At 35.5% G+C, this 20,362-nt stretch overlaps 1 protein-coding gene across 1 annotated transcript in view; it reads left to right on the forward strand.

Annotated features, from left to right (window-relative positions):
- The first annotated feature begins 209 nt into the window (after positions 1–209).
- sh3bp4a (SH3-domain binding protein 4a) overlaps positions 210–20,362 on the forward strand; it is a 54,769-nt gene continuing 34,616 nt past the window's right edge. Inside the window, exon 1 of the mRNA XM_030152737.1 lies at positions 210–460. The gene's annotated coding sequence lies outside the window, so the exon portion shown is untranslated. The remainder of the gene's footprint in view (positions 461–20,362) is intronic.

Below are 20,362 nucleotides of genomic sequence, written 5' to 3' on the forward strand. Positions count from 1 at the left end.
ATTAAAATGATTTTAACATCCTTATTCTTAATAACTTCACTGTAATTCTTGCATTTCACAAATTCATCACGTGGGCTGGATTTGACCCGTTGATGGCCCGCGAGCCGTTTTTTTGACACCTCAGTATGAAGCCTATAGTTGCTACAGAGAGAGAGAGAGAGGCCCCGCCCCCTCCCGCTACGTCACAGCCCTCACCCGCTCGTGCTGCTCAGTTCTCCGGTGGACTGGAACAGAGGCGGACGGAACCGTTTTTCACCGAAATAAACCGAAAACCAACTCACCGAACTGGAATAACTACTATTCCCGTGTGTTTTTGGCTGGTTTTTTCGGTCTTTTATTCTTGTTACGTTTAAGGGAAAGTACTGGAAGTCGGATACGGAGGACGTGTCGGCAGAGGGGACTCTCCATCAGCTTGTCCCCGGCTCTGGGCGCTCGGCTGGCGGCCAACAGGAGGCAGGAGGTCAGTTACATTCCACCTGAAAACCGCCCTGTGGTCCCACTGTGACCCAGCAGGACCACAGTGGAGCTGGACTACAGGGTCTGGAATACACCTGGTCCACCTCTGCACCGCTCTGTAGTACCTGAACACACTGAAACTACACACATTCACATATGGACATCAACTTTTTTATATTGTGTACTGCATGTCTTTTTTTTTTTAAGTTTTAAAAATGTTTTTAATTTTCCTGTTGGCTACAGAGGATGATTCGGGCCACTAGGGAAAAAAAATCTGAATTAAGGTCCAGTATATATATTTAATTATTATTTTATTAATGTCAGAATTCGGACTTTTGTCTCAGAATTCTGAATTTTTGGCTGCAGGTACAAAAATGCATATCATAGTTTACTGTATTATGTATAACTATACATATATAAATAAACCTAGGCTATTATTATTATATTATTTGTTTTTATATGACATTATGTATCTTTTAATTATCATTGTTACTATATTATATAATATTTTAGGGCTTTGCTGCCTTAATTATAATCAAATGAAGATAGGACGTGATGAAATATTGTATTATATTGATGAGATTATAGTAATAGTATTAATATACTTCTGTATTTAGCTATTATTCATATTGCAATATTCTAAATTGTTTTTACAAATTAGAGTTACATTAACACACATTTATAGCATATTTATGTATATATAATTTTTATCTTGTGGGCTGTATGTATTTTTTTTTTTTTTTTCTGTTTTACTATGGTCTACAGGTACAAACTAACTATACATCTTATCTTGTCTTGTGGCTAATAATATCTAAACAGTCTCTTTGCTGTCTTTATTATAATTTAATGAAGGTGGTTTTATAGTAATAATAACTGATGCTTTATTGAAGTGTTCTTGATGCTTTATTGAAGTGTTCTTGATGCTTTATTGAAGTGTTCTTGATGCTTTATTGAAGTGTTATTGATGCTTTATTGGAGTGTTATTGTTGCTTTATTGGAGTGTTATTGTTGCTTTATTGAAGTGTTATTGATGCTTTATTGAAGTGTTATTGATGCTTTATTGGAGTGTTATTGATGCTTTATTGAAGTGTTATTGATGCTTTATTGGAGTGTTATTGTTGCTTTATTGGAGTGTTATTGTTGCTTTATTGGAGTGTTATTGTTGCTTTATTGGAGTGTTATTGATGCTTAATTGAAGTGTTATTGTTGCTAATATTGTCGGTGCAGCCTGTGTGCTGGTTAATTTTTTAGGCTTTAATTGGAATCCGTGCTCTAGTTGCTGTTGTCTAAGGTATGAATATTCATAAACTGCTATAAAAGGGAGAGTCACGGTAGGGGGACTCGGCAGCAGATGGAGGGAAGGAACTGGAAATGACAAGTGACAATTAGCGTGCGTCGTCACGTGTGCGCATTCGGCCGGTGCGCGCGCGTTCCCCGCACCTCCTTATCCGAGCCAATAAGGTCATCTGATAAGCCGAAAATCCCCCGGTGGTTCTCCCTCCCTCTGTCTCCACCCCCCCCCCCCCCCCCCCCCCCCAGTCATCCCCCCCGCTCCCAGGGGTAGCACTACTGGCACACAGACGCGCACGCACTGGCACGCACGCGCAGATAATAGACGCAATTCAGGAAGGAGCCTTTATTTCCCTCCCTGTTACCCTTCTGATGTTTCTCTGTCTGAATGCAGTTGTTTGTTTTCTTTGTTTTACCTCCACTATTCACTCATTCACTACCACATATACAAAAAAATTTAATATACTACTACTACTACTACTACTACTACTAACTACTAGTAGTAGTAGTGATAATAATAATCATCATCAACTTTATTCACCCAGTACATAAACACAGAAGAAATTCTTTGCTCGTAAATTTAGCCTGAACATATGTATAGACCTATGTATGTGTCTATACATACAGTATGTCTAGGTAAGGCAGATTTATTTGTATAGCACAATTCATACACAGGGAATTCACAGTGCTTTACAAAAATGGAAAAGACACAGATTAAAAATACACAATTACAGTTAAAACATAATCAATAAGTAATAATCAATTAAAACAAAGTAAAAGAGAAGAGTGCAGATGGAACCCTTTCAGTTGTTCTATGCACAGTTGAACAGAGCCGTTTTCAGCCTGGATTTAAACATTGTCACACTAGAGACCTGTCTTACATCATCAGGAAGACTGTTCCGGAGTTTAGCTATATACATCTATACATATGTGTAGACATAGGTCTATACATATACATGTGTATAGACATATGTATATACATTTACATATGCATTTGGGATGTCCTGATGTAGATTGGTATCTGTTGCTGATCTGGCATTTTTTAGAGCACAGGTGGCAAACATGCGGCCCGGGGGCCAAATCCAGCCTGCCAAAGGGTCCAATCCGGCCCGTGGGATGAATTTGTGAAATGCAAAAATTACACTCAAGATATTAACAGTCAATCCTCTTACTTTAGGGGCCATAAAAAGCCCTACTTTAGTCTCAAGTGGGTCAGATCAGGAAAATACTACCATAAAAACCTACAAATAATGACAATTCCAAATTTTTCCTCTGTTTTAGTGTAAAAAAGTGAAATTTCATGAAAATGTGAAAATTTACTAACTAGCCTTTCACAAAAAATATGAAAAACTAAGAGCAGTAAGTGCAATTTTACTAATATTCTGCCCTTTACTAAAATATTTTGTGTATTTGCAGATCTGTTGTGATTTGTAAGTTGTGATGCAAATTTACAAATGATAAGCAGAGGCCAAATATAGTTTAAAATTTCACTTATTTTTCTTAATAAATTTCCATTTTTTCATGGTTGTTCATGTTATTCACATTTTTAAAAGGACAGTTTATAGATGTAAACGTTTCCATAATGTAATTTTACTTTTTTCTTACTATAAAACACATTGAAATGTTTGGAGTTGGCATTATTTATAGATTATTATGTTATTAAATTACTGGTCCTGCCCACTTCAGATCATATTGGGAGGATATGGCCCCTGAACTAAAATGAATTTGACACCCCTGTTTTAGAGGATCGGATCACATTTAGCCGCGAGATTGGGCCGATCTGAGAGGGGCGGGGGCACAAATGTCCTGCCCCCTCAAATGAAAGTTTCCAAAAGTAAGGAAAAGCTGCACAGCAGTGGGGGTTTAGAGGAACTAATAAAACATCTATATGTTTCACTTTCCCTCTGCACACATACTCACATTGAGGTCCGGTTGTGATGTGCGATTCGGGTTTTTTTCAACCTGCAGGGCTTTTGTGGAATTATTTGACTTGACCCGACCCACCCCGCAAATAAACTGACATTCTTTTGACCCTGACCCGCGAGGAACCTGCCTCACATCACTAACGCACGGCACCAAACGCACCCCCATATAATACCTGGACGGACCTGTCCATAGACACACTACAGCCGTGGAAAATATACGGTTCTAATTTGTCCCACAGTATGAATTTGGAACGTGCAAAAATTATACTAAAGTTAATAAGAGTCAAAGGTGTCATAGCTGTTTTAGGTCAGGTTCCACATTCAGCCCAGTTGTGATCTCAAGTAAAATAATAGCATAATAACCTATAAAGAATGACTCCAAATTTAAATGAAAATTTAATTGTAAAAAGTCCGTATTGGATCGGGATTGGATTGGCTTCGGCAAAACTAATCCCAAACAAATCGGATCGGATCAGAAGTAAAAATATCCAGATCGGGACATCACTAATATGTACATATACATATAGTATCATCTTGCTACTAAAGTTAAACCAGACAACTTAAACTGTCTGGTTTAAAAGGGGCATATTTTGCTAAACCCACTTTTATTCGTCTTTGGTTCATTTATTTGTGTATTTGGACCCAAATAGTTCATGCACTTTGAATTTGAATCCTCCAGGTGCTGCAAAGCTGTCTTTATATTCATTTTGGCAAAAACTGAGTGGATTTCTACAACCCATTTCAATTCCTGCTTAATTTGTTACGTTTCATAACTTGTTACGTCACAACATTTGCATATATAAGATCAAGACTTTCGAAGAACATTTATCAGCAGCAGCGGTTGTAGTCCATACTGAAAATATGTCCAAACTTCGAGCCGATTACCAGAAAGGTTCAGTTGTTGGTTGTATTAATGGACACTTGTGGCTGAACGGGACAGAGCAGCACAGCCAACAACCTGGAGGGGGCGGGGCCTGAAGTGGGTCATTTGGATTTAAAGGGCCAGCGCTCAACACGACCTTTCTGGTGTCATTAGTCAGAAATAGGGTTGAAGATGGACCTGTGGAGTTGAATTAATGAAGAATTCAGACTCAAGCATAGCATTTACAGTTTATGTAGACCACAGGGAAATGTTTTAAAATACATCATTCCATTTAAAAAAGCTAAATATCATTCCTTTAACAGACTGAGCGGTGAAGCCTCCTCCTGAGCCCATACAGGACCAGACTCTGCTCTGATCTGTGGCCTGTGATTGATCTGCTTTTACTGCTCACTTATATATCACTGGATGGTGTCAAACTGGCAGAAGTAACTCATGTTGCCACAGATCTTCGCTGTTAATCAACTGTCTTGGTCCTGTACAGCATGATTCACCCTGTCAGAGCGTTCATGTTCACCAGCAGCGTCTTGTAATAAATCCGATGTACAGTTTTTTTTTCTACTTTCTACTGATGTTTGCCCTGTTAACGTTCTATATCTACTTTTGTCTAGATTGCAGTAATCATGTCTGATGATACTCGTAGCTGTTTTAAAAGCTCCACTCTTTATTTTAACCTGTTACCTGTTAGAATAAATAAATAAATAAATAAAATATTTGTGTTGTTGCTGTGATGCAGATGCTAAATTAAGAGGTGACTGTTCATTTGAATAAAGCACCTACAATAACTATGACTCATAACTGTCATAAAAGTAATTACATTTTCCAATCTCAGGTATGTAGATGATTTTATTGATGCTACTATTCATCAGTTATCATCAGTCAACAATCAATCAAAGCAAAAATGATTCAGATATCAATAGAAAGTAGTAGAAACTGATCCATGAGCATCAGGAATCATAGATAAACAGGTAAATATCCATCTATGACTGAAGTTTATGGTAAAAACTGTTAAAACCCCCTATTTTTAAACTATTTTTGACAAATTTTCATCTTGAGTGACTTTGGTACTTTTAAAAATTTTCAAGTAAATGTGTGATTTTTGTGTGTTTTTCTTAGTGGATACTTGAGGAAATCATCGGTTTTATGGGACAGAATGTAGAAAAGAGAGTCGTATGTGGCCCAAGTGCAAAAATGTGTACGTTCGAACAAAAACAAAAAAAAGGAAAACAGTTAATGCTAGTACAGTAACACCGTTATAGATACACAGGTAACATATGTACATTCACAATGAGTGTTGAACGGCACCTCATTACAAAACCAGTGGAACATTGAGGCATATTTGCAACAATAGTCTATAAAGGGTTAATTCTGTGCTGCTGGATCGTGGTTTTGAACAGTGCGACAGGTACCAGGTATTCTCCAGGATGTTACAAAAAGTTACTGTGGTTGAAACCAAAGCAGAACAACAGTATATACTGAAGTCTAGTCGTCCTTTTATTCTGACAGATGTGCTTGTGGTTGCTGTTGTTATTTAGACGTTGCATCCATTAACATTTACAGCGATGCCCCCAAGAATAAGGTGACTGTAACTGACTGGTTTCATTATGTAAAGTAGTCACCGCGGAACTGTCAGCTGTCAATTATGACGCAAGATGATGATGATGTACTGAGACACAACCATGGTTACTGCCGAATGTATTCTTTCTGTATATAAAACACTGCTTAATGTCACAAATGCGTCTGAATAGAACGTGTTTTTGACGTAAGCAACTTTTAGAAGCAACTTTTTTATTATAAATATCCCCTCATTCATCAGCCGTTATGTGGTGAAACATACTGATGACCCATGAATAATGCGTTAAATGAGACTGAAATGTCCTGTTGTAGCTGAATTTAAAGGGTTCACACTGGTTGGGCGGCTCCTGACATATTTTATTTATACTATATTCAGATGTTTTTTTCACTTTGTGGATAAAAATGTCTCCTGAGTAAACCGCCCAGCGCTGTCCTAATTGTATTCCTCTTATCTCTTCCCACCTCTCTTACCTCTTACTTCTTCTTCATTTCTTCTCCTGTTGTGACTGTCACTTTGTGTTTTATTTTCTTCACCTCCTTCCCTGCTTCCTCCAGGATTCTCCTCATTTCAGTTTTCTGTTTTCTACCTCCTAATCGCCGTATTTTTCCTCTCTGATGAGCCTCTTACCTCCTTCACACCTACTGTTTTGCCTTTAATTTTAATTCCCTCCCACTCTGAAACCTGTCACTGTTCTACAGCTCCTGTTGAGGTGCGTTGCATTTAGTAATTAGTGCAACACAGAACTACACACACACATAAACACACATGCACACGCACATTATTATAAGTAGGGTTGAACCTCAGTGCTTTTCTAGCATCGACTGAATGGTTTAAATACTATGGTTTATCTGTCAGATTCACTTTATTAAACCCACAGGAAAGTGTGTAGTTACAGTTACAGCAAGTATAAGAAAAAGCATTAGTGCTGAAAATTATCAATATTACCAAAAAAAAAGATGTATATACATTTGTATTAGATCAGATTAGATTAGACTTTATTGATCCCACTATGGGGAAATTGACTGGTGAAGGCAGCAACAGAATAAAGTTCAAGAAAAAATGTGCAACTTAAACATAGTGCAAAAGACAAACAACATAAAAAATAATGAAAATATGGTAAAAAAAAAAAAAAAGTGTGTATATATATATATATATATATATATATATATATATATATATATATATATATATATATATGTGTGTGTGTGTGTGTGTGTGTGTGTGTGTGTGTAGCATACACAAGTATGTACCTCTGCATGTATACACCTAAATATACAAAAAAAAAGATATAAAATAATAATATACACATGTATGTAGTTTCGCATATACGCACCTAAATATCCAAACAACATCAAAAATAATTTTTAAAAAAATTTAAAATAATATACATATATGTAGCTCTACACATATATACCTAAATAAACAAACAATATAAAAAACAAAAAAATAGTAATAAAAAGATATAATAATAATAATAATAATAATAATAATATACACTTATATATGTAAAAAAAACATCTAGAAAATGTGCAACAAAAACATTTCTTCGTATGTTCCATTGTGCAAACATTGGACTAAAACAGGTAGAATTAGCGTCATAACTCACTAACTCCTAAAATTAGCCTAAATTACAACTGAAATGATTAGAAAATTGTTTAAATGGCATCACTTTAAGGTTTTTAGACTGCAAAGTGACATTGCGGTAGGAGTATCATCAGTTAAAAAACCTTTAATGTAATTCTAAATGCTTCAAATGTGGTCATGCATCTGCTTCAACATTCTCCTGGAATAGATTCACTCGTCAGTAAGTGCCATTTCCTTACCTCATCCATCTGTTTATAGCAGATAGAGTACCGCTGGGCTGTAAATGTAGACTTTGGAGGGAAATGGATGCGTTCAAAACAGGTAATATTCAGTTTAACTATCCACTGGTCTGAAGTTGACCTATCGACGTGTTCAAAATATCACTCAGCCGCTGAAGAATCTCCTTCAGCGCAAAGGTGGAAGTCGCAGTAAAAATCAGCACTTATCGAGCTCATTTACCTGGAAATTCAATCTGTGAGGAGCGATTGTAATATTTTACAGATGAATTTGTACGGTGATGAACGGCGGCCGTCGGAGCTGAGCACCATCACAGTCTAATACAGCTGACCACACGCCAAGCAGCTCTAGGCCGGTATTTATTTATTTATTTATTTATTTATTTCCCTGCAGGACATATTCAGCACTTTCACAGGACACAGCATTTAATCTGAACAAGGAAGAAATTTGCAGATCCACTACATGGACAAAAGTATTGGGACACATTGAATTCAGGTGTTTCTTTTCTATAAAACAAAAATGGCAAATCTCATGATATAGTTTTATATTGTACATAAACCTCTTATGTTCAAAACCATTATTTTTCAGGAAACTGGAAAAATTATGTACATTTATTTGTTTATTTATTTTCTGAACAGTTGTGCAAAAAATTAATAGACCACCCTTGTTTTCCTCAATCCCTTGTTCATTTTAATGCCTGGTACAACTAAAGGTACATTTGTTTGGACAAATATAATGAGAACAACCAAAATAGCTCATAGTAGTTTAAGTTCAGAGCTGATATCTATCCATTTTCCATGGTTTTCTTGATAATAACCAAAATCATTTCAGTTCTTACATCAATAGCTATGGCATTGTACTGACAAAAACAGTGCTTTTAGGGATTTCATGTTTTTATTTCTGTCTGTTTTAGTCACATGATACACACAGGAGTTAGTACTGGATTGCATACCCATTGTTTTTGATGACTTTTGATGGTCTAATAATTTTTTCCACGACTTCTAAATGAATGAATGTAGTTAAGAGATGTAGTCACAAGCCATTGTCAACACTTTTCATTGGTTAAATCAGTTTAAAACCATCAGACCAACATGAAGACTGACCAATAGAATCATTTTATGACAAAAAAAAAAAGACCAAAAATGGACTTAAGAGGTTTCCACCCAACATCGACAATATACTATATAATATATAGTAGTAGTATATAACAGCAATAGAACTATGTCAACATTCATTTAGTGAGTGAGTCCTTTGGTTTTGCCATTGAATGAATCTGTTGAATAAAATCTGTAAAATTTAAGTTACAAATTTAAATTCTATGATGTCAATAACATGTTTTTTGTGGAACACCTGGAATCTGAAATAATAACAACTTCTCATTACAGAGATTTTGCAAGAAAACTTTTGATCCACATATGCATCGTAGGCTATGTTCAGACAGCTGGTCTTGATGCACAATACGGATTTTTGGATGAAATCTGATTTTTTTGTGTGCTCGCTCATATTACACATTAAATGCGACTTCTATCAGTTTTGAGTATGAACTGAATGATGCAAAAGAGGTCCCGACGTAATACGTGAGCACGCTGGCATGCACTGTGTTTACAGAAGGAAATATGGAGGGACGTAGAACTGTGACGTTTGTTGCATTTCAGTGGCATAAAAGTCGGATAAATGCAATTTGGCTGTTCAGACTGAAGTAGCATTGCAAAACATCAGATACGTATTGGATTTAGGACCACATATGAAAGTGGCTGGGGCTGGATTTGAAAAAAACATTGGATTTGTGCTGTTCAAACTGTTGTTAATAGTTCAGATACAGGTCACATGTGGGCAAAAAATTTGAATTTTGGCCACATTTACCTGCAGTTTGAACGTAGCCTTAGGGTTAAAGGTGGAAACTTACTCCATTATTTCCTATTTCGGCCTCATGCAAACTCTCAAGGACGTGTTAATGCTTGACTGCAGTTCCTTTTTTGCTGCTGGCTCAAAGGTGTAAACACAAACAACTGGTGCATGCTGGGAGCTGTGGTGCATTGCTGCAGGGTGGCCATTGAAGTACTGGACTCATATAGAACTAATGTGTTTGTGTCCCTAAGGTCAGGACTGAATTAAGCCCTGGTGCCACAGGCTGGTTTCTGCACAAATAGGAAATTGGAAAAGACTTAACCTTTTATGAACTGGATTTGAATTATGTTTCACACCTTGAACCCTATTTTTTCCCTAGTGGAATAGGTTTGAAAAGAGTAGTAACAGTTGAATTTGATGAAATATCAAAGAGAAACAGATGCATCTTATTCCAACTGATAAACAAGTCAAATAGGGGCCTTTTACTTTCAACCAAAAACACTGAAGGATTAAGAACCAGAGGACACAATGGTCCTCATGCAGCAAAGGAAAAAATGCCTGTTACTATATGTTTTGTGTATTTCTAGACCCACTGCCATCTATCAGTTGTAATGTGTTAATAAACTCAGGCATAATGTCATTAAAATTGCATTTATTTTTCTTAAGAAATGTCAGGTTTTTCATGTTATTCACATTTTTTTAAAGGATGTAAACATTTTCAAAATGTAATTTGACTTTTTTCACTCTAAAACATAAAGAAAAATTTGGAGTTGACATTAGTTATAGGTTATTATGTTATTATTTAACTAGTCTATGTGATAGTATCATTTTACTATAGTATTTACTATATTATTACTATATTTACGATAGTATTATGTGATCGTATATTTGACATCATTTTGTTGATGTTTCTCCATTTTTTGTTCAGTTTTGTGCATGTTTTGCTCTAGTTCTGATTAATTTTCTTCATGTTTGTTAAAACTGCACTTATTTTTCTGAAGAAATCTCAGGTTGTTCATGTTATTCACATTTTTAAATGGGTGTAATTTGACTTTTTCACTCTAAAACAAAGAAACACTTAGAGTTGACATTATTTATAGATTATTATGTTATTATTTTACTGGTATGACCCACTTTAGGTCATATGTGGACTGAACTAAATTGAGTTTGACATCCCTGCTTTAAAATGTAGTACTGTCACAGTTTATATCAGTGTCTTTTATTATTCACACATACTTAATATCAGACACACACACCGTTCTGCTAGAACACCGGTCGCTGGAGATTCAGGCGAAATACTTCAGCAACTACTTGAAGTTGACTTTGCTGTATTAAAATTAAAAAGAGTGCAGATGAAAGCGTCGTCAGGTCATCAGGCAGGGAATGAAAGGCACTGAATGTCACTGAATCACCAACAGACAGAAAGTCAACAAAGTGAAAATGGCCTGATTCCAATGCACAGCAAATCAAGGAGTGTTAATTTTCTAGAGCTGAGTTGGTGAGTGCTGATTTGGATGTTTTTTTTTTTCACACTCCTGCTGTGTTAGAAGTATTTCAGATTTGCAGTGTATATATCACCATACATTTAATTGTAACTTCTGCATCATGATACATATTCGATTACCAGTTTGTGTCTGGGGAATAGCGCATAAAGATTTAAAGACTGAGCAAACAAGACCATAAAACTGTTTTCGATTGACTTCAGTCTGAGGAACTCTCTTTGAGTTGTTTGATCTTGATTCGAAAGACTTTGAGCCCTTCAGCCTCGTACTTTGATCACGGATTATAGACTGTTTGAAGGAGAAACTGTGAATGGAAATGTGCGTTGCATTTTAATATTATGTACTCAGGGTTTTCCTCTAATATTTGAAGGCTTAGGCATGGAATTTCAAGTTATTCTGGGCACCACCTTACATAAAATAATGACTTTTCCAACACTTTAGTGCAAGTCAAACTGATATTAATTCAGGTTCCACATTCAGCTCAATATGATCTGACCAGTAAAATAAAACATAATAATATATAATTAATGTCAACTTCAAACGGAGCGAAAAAAAAAGGAAAACATACATTATGAAAATGGTTACATCTACCAACTATCCTTTAAAAAAATGCAAATATCATGAACCACCATGAAATTTCTTCGAAAAATAAGTTCAATTTTACAGTGTTCTGCCTCAATGTATCATTTACATGTGTTCATTACAACATACAGATCACAGTGGATCTACAAAGACACCAAACATTTAATAACAGGCTGATAAAATTACCACTTATGAAGATAAAAGTGACAAATATAAGACATAAACAGCATAACAAAACACAACCAAAATGAAAATTGCATAAAAGATGCAGCAAGACACAACAAGAAAATGATGTAATGAGACGAATATGTTACATTTCCATTTAACCCATAAAGACCCAGTGTTACTTTTAACTGAACATAAACCAAGTGTGTCCATCCACTGTCATTGATCCAACTCCATGGGTTTTACTGGTGAATCAATGTTGTAGAAGATGACGGTGTTTCCATGGTAACTATGGAGCCTCTGAATGTCCAAATGAGTCATATCTGATGACCATGAAAAGGCAACAAACTGCATTTTACACCAATTATTTACATGTATTGATAGGATTAATGGATCAACAAATATTAAACAGTTTAGATCAGTAGATGGTTTCGGTTGCCGGGGGCTGTTTGGGTCTTCATGGGTTATAACTAAATCCAACAAAATATGAACAGGGGTGGCAAATTGCGAAACAAAAGAAAACAAACTGCACAAAAGCTGTGAAAAAGGGTAAAACCAAGAAAAGTCCCTGATCTCATGAAATCGCATTGTATGTCACACCAGCTCTTATGGCAGTTGCCGTGCTTTAAGTCCGGTTTTTTATACTTTTGTGTGTTATTTAATGCCATTTGGTCAAGTGTAGTGTGGTATTTGACGCAACGTGAACATACACACGGAAAGTTTATAATGCGTACAGATAACAGGTAACACGCCAATTAACGTCAATTAAAAGTGCCGTGTATATTTATGTGAGTCATGGTATCACGTTGCTTTTCAGGGGTTCTAAAAGGCGACTGAGTCTATCCCAAAGATTGAAAAAATATAAAAGTGTGTCTTAACCTTTATGCCCTCCTCAAATTTACCACCCTCTAGTTACCTTTGTGGCAAAAATGTCAAAATGAAAAAAAAAATTAAATAAATATTGATGTGTGATGATTTTGTAGTAGTTTTTTTGTGTGAGCAGAAAATGGCACTTATTTTACTGAAGACATTTCAGGTTTTACGTAGTTGTTTGTCAAAAAAGAGTTTGTAAATGGAAGTGTTATCAAGTAATTTGACGCTGAAACAAGGAGAAAAGTTTAAAGTAGTCATTTTCTGTAGTTTATTAGGGTTTGTTTGTTTTTTTTACTGGTCATCAAATTGATCTTGTTTATTAATATCTTCAGTGTAATTCTTGCATTTCACAAATTCATCCCATTGGAGGGATTGGACTCTTTAATGGGCCGTATGTTTGACAGCCCTGCTTTAGTGGTTGCATACGGTTCACAATGGGGCGTCTGTATCAAATTAGTTTTTTGAGCTGTTTGCTGTTGTTTTGGGCTTATTTTCAAATGTTTAATGTGGATAATAGTAATAATAGTGGCTGCAAAACAATGAAGTCATGTAATGTTTTATTCAAGGATGCACCTGTTTCTGTCTCTACGGTAACAGATTTATGTTAAACAGCTGCAACAGAGGAACGATAAAGTGTGTGTGAGCATGTGGCTGATGGAAATAGTTATTATAGCAACATTCATCAGGGGATTATGGACGTCCAACTCTGGGCTAATTACACTTTCGACTCCCCGGCGTCTTCGACACTCCTCCACTCTATCAGCCCGACTGAAATGAGTTAGCAAAGGATTTCATCAACTCTGATATAAATGTACCTGTAGGGGGAAAGTATCTGTTTCATTTGGAGAATGGGAACTTGCAGGCCCTTCTGCAGTGAACACTAGCTCCCAGGAAACTTCCTTTGTTTGCATTTTGTTTCCAAAGCTGTAATTGATTTGTATTTGCAGAAAAACAACAGGAAAATGGAGCTTGTTATTTCTCAAAATGATGAATGCATCCTTACTTTGTGGCGACATAGTCCTCCCACTTAGTTGAATCCTCATGTATTTTTTTGTTAAGTTTTGAGAAATGTAAATTTTTTTTTACTTTTTTATTTTTATTTTTTTGTTTTTACATATTTTTGAAATATTTAAAATTTGCCTCTACTTATACTATTCCATATTTAAATGGCACATAACATGGAAATGGTTAGAAATATCAATATAGTTCCTACTGAGCACTGATAGGAAGTCATATCTGGACTTTCATATGGGTCCATGACCTTTGACCTTGAATGACCTTAACCCTTTCATGCATGAATTATGAAAACCTTAGTCAAGATATATTTTCCTGAGTGTTTTTATTCCTCTTTAGGCATGAAAAAAACAATGTCATTGAAATTTTTTACAAAGCTGTTTTTTATGGGGTTGCAAAAATGTCTACTCAGCTGGACAGCATGCGTTTAATTTTTGAAGAAAAGAAACATGTATTTAAAATACAATATCAGAAAGTGATATACTGTGTGAAAACTATGAAATATTTTCTTTTAATGTAGCTAATCTGATGTTTTCTCACATTTTATCATACTCTAATACAAGTTATTACTCACTTCATGGACATAATATATATGTATATATATTTTTTTAACTTTTTGTTTAAGAAAACTGTTACTTACAGTCTAATAACAAATAGCAATTGATTTACTCACAAACATGTTACTGCAGATCAGGTTTATCAAGTATTTATCAGTAATTGTGTGAATTGCAGTGTATGAGATGGTACATAAGCGTCCACTGTGTTGTCTGATATGCAACTAAAACAACAAAATCCATGAATATACAAGAGAACATCTGTAAAATAACTGTCCACTGTAGTGACCAGTATGCATGAAAGGGTTAAAGGGTCAAACTCAAGGTCACCAATGTCTACATTTGAACAATCTTCTTCTAATCTTCTAATCTTCTAATTTCAATTTTTTTTACGTAGCTTCCTTGGGACCATGTCTACAAAGTTTGTTCACAATTTTCAGAAATGGTGATTTTTTAATTTTTGATGAATTTTTTTTAAATATTCCAAATTTGCCTTTTCTTATAATGATCCATATTTTGATGGCTTGTAACATGTAAATGGTTATAGATATCAATATAGTTCCTATTGATCACTGATAGAAGTCAAATATGGACTTTGACTGAATTAGTTGAGTTCTCCTCCAGTGAAAGTACCACCCGCTTCTACTGGTAGATTGATCTCCTGCATCAGGACCACAGGACTGGAACATAGAGACAGAACCGGACAACCTCACATATTCAACTTGCTTTTGATTGTTGACAGAACATGCCGGTCAGATACAGGGACATTGGTTCTATTTTTATCAGCTGACAGGTTAGGGTCCAATCCAGGGTCATTGTCTTACAGCTTCTCTACTTTTTGTTCTAATGCAGCTGATGACATTTAATCAAGGTCAGTGTTGTTCGCGTCAGGTTGCTCTTCGTATTTCTCACCCTGGGCCTGAAGCCAGAGTTTCCACACTTGAGTAATCTGCTGTGGACTGACCCACGGGAGCCGATGCAGGGTCGTCTTGTCCCGCAGTGAACATGTCCGAGGTACAGGTAGTTGGATTAAAACATACTAGAAAAGTACTGATTCAACATCTTTGTAGAAGTTCTTCTGTAGTGTCTGTGCTGTTGGACTCTTTGCCATTGTTGTAAATAGCGATGGAAGTGAAGGGATGAGTAGGTTTTGCACCGATAATGAAACTCCCATGTGGAAATGTTCTTCCAAATACAATGTGCAGGGCTTCTCCCTATTGAGGGGAGTGTTTTTGCACAACACTGAACTGAAGAAACAAAAAAAAATCTATGCTGAGATTTCCCTTCTACTCAGGAGGGAAAAGATACTATATAAACTGGAACAGTCTGTGTCATTTTTCAATATTTGTGAAATTGGAATTGCATATTGGCTGATAAAGTTGGACATAGTATGGGAAATACTTATTTAGAAAGACTAAAGATTAAGAAATATTAAAACTTGACTTGTATATAATATGATGATATGTTCAGGAACTCAAGACGCCAATTCATGATGTTTTTCAGGTGTCATTTTGGCTCATTCTAACTGTAAAAAAGTCTTAATGTGTGCAACGGAATGGGTTTCTGTTGTATAATATTACAATCAGTGGTGATAAATTACTTAAAGGAGTGATATTTTACTTTGTTAACTGGAATTATGCATTTTAAAACATTTCCCTGTGTTCTATATAAACTGTAAATGCTATTCTTTGGTCTAAATTCTTCATTAATTCAACTCCACAGGTCCATCTTCAACCCTATTTCTGACTATTGGCACGAAAAAGGTCATTTTCAGCACTGGCCCTTTAAATGCAAATCAGCCACTTCACACCCCACCCCCTCTAGGCCGTTGCTGCTCTGTTCCGTTTCACCGTACTTGGAGAAACGTTTATCAGAAGTCTTGACCTTATATGTGCAAATGTCTTGACATAACTAGTTATAAAACGTAACAAATTAAGAAGGAATTCAAACAGGTTGTAGAAATCCACTTGATTTTTGCCGGAATGAATATGAAGATAGCTTTGCAGCACCTGGAGGGTTCACATTCAAACTTTATGAACTATTAGGGTCCAAATACACAAATAACTGAACTAAAGACAACTAAAAGTGAGTTTAGCAAAATATGACCCCTTTAAGAAAGGTTAAATATAGAGAAAAACTGATTTCTGAACTGTCACAAAAGTAGCACTGGGTCTTTATGGATTAAAGAAAGTCTGTAGAAGTCTAGAAAATACCCCAAAGGTTTGCCATCCCAACTATAACAGTGTAAAAATGTTTAGTTGTGGTCAAATAGCCTCCACACCCTGCCATGAGGACCAGGTCCAGGACTGCGTAGACCTCCATTTCCTGTATCAGATCCTTTGTTGTGTTTGTCGTAGCGTCGTCCTGTGTGTTCCATCCCAGCAGAGGACAGCGTCTTTGTGTCCCCGCATGTTATCGATCACAGCCTCTCTCAGACTGCTCAATGAGTGCTCATTTTCGAGCGGGAAGAGGGTTTTATCGATAGAGGACACACTCTTAGCTGAGCGTAGACGGACCATGGAAATGAAATGTCACCTCAGAAGAGTCGGAGCGCTTTTCCAGCAGCAGCAGCTCCAGTTAAAAAGATGCAGCCATTAAACACACAAACACACGGCATGTTCCAGAGTGCACCTCCGCTGTGGTCTGCCTCAACCTCTAGAGCGTTTATTGAGCAACAATTATATAATTTTGCCTCTTTATACTGAACTATTTTGGGAGAAAAAGGAAGGATTTAGTAACTCAAGCCTGTGCAACTATTTAGACCAGGGATGTTAAACTCATCAGGTTCCACATTCAGACTAATTAGATCTCAACTGGGTCAGACCAGTAAAATAATAACATAATAACTTATAAATAACAAATTCAGACATTTCTCTTTGTATTAATGCAGAAACAAGTAAATTGCATTGTATAATTCCTCCTTATAATCATATAAATGTAATTACACACAACAGTATTTTGCACATTTATACATTTACAGTGTATTTTACACTTATTCAGTGGATAGTATATATGTAGTAATATTGATAATTCCTTTCATGCTACTTTTTCTTCTTTTCTACTTATATGGAATTATGAAAAAAAAATGTGAATTTTCTAAACAACCATCAAGAACCTGAAATTTCTTGTGAAAAATAAGTGAATTATAACAACATCGGGCCTCAGTTTATCATTTACACATGTACATTAGAACTTACAGATCACAGTGGATCTACAAACACACAAAACATTTAATAAAAGGCAGAATATTGGTAAAATTACATTTGTTTTTCTTTAGACTTTTCAGGTTGTTTATATGTGTTCAGGTTATTCACATTTCTGTGAAAAGATAGTTTGAAAAATTACACTAAAACCAAGATAAAACTTGTCCACTTACAAGATAAAACTGACGTTAATGTAAGAAGAAGAAAAAAACATAGCAAAACACAACCAGTGAAAAGTGTATAAAAGATATAGCAAGACACAACAAGAAAAACTACATATATATGAGATTAAAAAACAGCAGAAAAGATGCAACCGGACAGAAAATTTGCAACATAACAATAAGGAGAAACTGCTGTAACGAGGTAAGAATGAAAAAAGATGAAACAGATCACTTGGTGAATCGACCAGTCAATACACACACACAACAAACTTAAGCAGATGAAACAATGTAAAGATGTAAGACAAAGGAAATGATATAAAAAGACACAAGACAAAAACTACATGACAAAATAACTGTGATGAAAATGATGTAAAAAGCAAAAATGGATGAAAATGATGGAACGAGACGAATACAATGAAAGATAAAAATGCACCTTTTCTCTTTTCCTGCAGTAGCTGAAGAAGTATTTTTACTTTTGCTCAAACATCTGTACTATGTATTTATGTGTGAATGACAGCAGATGATGTGATAACAACAAAAAACACCTGTATTTGAATCACAGTGTGTGTATAGTGTAAAAACACTGGGCACAAATTCAGCTCCACAAATTAAAGCTCTAATGAAGATAATCAGTGAAAAGCATTTCCATGGCAGCTCCTACGGTCTGCGCCGCTTTAATCAGATTAAAGTGGCGTCATTAGTGTGCAAATGCAAATGTTCCCGCTGCTACCACTCGCCACATACTGAAGGAATAATAAAGTCTCTGGTGACTGAAGGCGACGGCGTTTTTTGCTGCAAAACAATTTCTTCCTCTGCCTTTCTAATCAGATTACCGTCCTCTGCTGACTGTGTGTTTTCATACACAAATTGAATCAGTGCTCAGTTCTGACACTGGTCGATACAGTCAGAGATGTAAATACTACTATAGCAATGAAGTAGAGCGGAGAGACATGCTGAGATGTTGAATTCCCTGCAGGAATAGATTAAGAACAAGTCCCAGAGGTGAAATGAACTACAGATGACTCCAGTAGAGGCTGTTATTAAAGCCTAATGGTAACACCCAGAGTTTAGGCGTTTTACATACACAGTAAGCTGGGGTTCATAACACTGGTCAACAACAAATTTATTGTTGAAGTTTTTGAGCTGATTTAGGATAATTTTGGTGTGCTGAATCCAAAAATCACATTAATTTTGCTCAATCAGGTCAACTTTCTGAACTATGCTACATATTGGCTTTTTAACATTTTGGCTTACATTTATGGGCATTTTCACATCATATGATACAAAATTCTTTCATATTTCTCGCAATAAACGAGTTCTGAAGATTTTACTTTTGCCAATTTATGATTAATGTTTTTTTTAATATTACAGGTGAATGAAATGGCTTCGACTAGAAGATCTTGCAAAAATAAGCCTGACGTATTCTGCTACATCTGCGGTGAATACACCATTGTACCTAACAGGAATCAAGTCATAAGTTTCATAAAGTGTGCTTACCAATCTTATTTTGGTATTAATTATTATATTTTGTGAGAAGATCCAGTTTTTCAAAATCAAATTAGCAAAAAAACCTGACCTGATTGAGAAAAACAGATGTCATTTTTGGATTTAGCGGTGCAAAATGGTCCTAATTCAGTTGAAAAAACCTAGACAACTTGTAAAAAACATTTTTTTGTAACCCAGTGTAATACATGTAATATGATCTCAGGATCAGGATAAACTTTATTGCCCCATTAATTGTTTTGGACAACAGTGCTACATATTGCTGCATTCACATTCAGACACATAAAATCACAAAACAATTCAGTCACATGATCTTAACCCTTTCACGCATGAATTATGAGAACCTTTATCAAGATTTTTTTCCTGAGTGTTTTTATTTCTCTTTAGGCATGGAAAAAACAATGCAATAGAATTTTTAATGAATCTATTTTTCATTAAGTTACAAAAATGTCCACTCAGCTGGACAGCATACATTTAATTTTTGAAGCAAAGAAACATATATTTAAAGCCCATCATCATAAAGTGATAGACTGTGTTAAAACTATGAAATAAAAACATTTTTAATGCAGCTAATCTGATGTTTTCTCATATTTTCTCCTATTTTAATACTAGTTATGGAGATAATACACAAAAAAAAAAAAAACTTTTTGTTTGAGAAAATCATCAGTTGATTTCCTCTCAAGCATATTAGTGCAGATCAGGTTTATCAAGAACAGCAGAGTTCCATTAATGTTCTGAACATCAGTGTAGATGATGCATGAGCGTTCACTGTGTTGGCTGATATCCTCCTGAGACCCAGGAAAGTGAAAATCTTTAGCTTTTTTACGTTAAACAGTCATCTTGATTGGAAACTGCATAATGCAACTATTTTTTCAGATACATTTTTAAAATTATTTTCATTTATGTATTTTTTAATGGAATGTCCTTTGCAATGAACAGCATTTTTTAAATTAAAACTGTCAAACTTTAGTCCTCTACAGAGGACAAAAATGCACTGCTGGGTCTCAGG

The sequence above is a fragment of the Sphaeramia orbicularis genome, chromosome 2 (assembly GCF_902148855.1).
Source record: "Sphaeramia orbicularis chromosome 2, fSphaOr1.1, whole genome shotgun sequence".
Lineage (NCBI taxonomy): Eukaryota > Metazoa > Chordata > Actinopteri > Kurtiformes > Apogonidae > Sphaeramia > Sphaeramia orbicularis.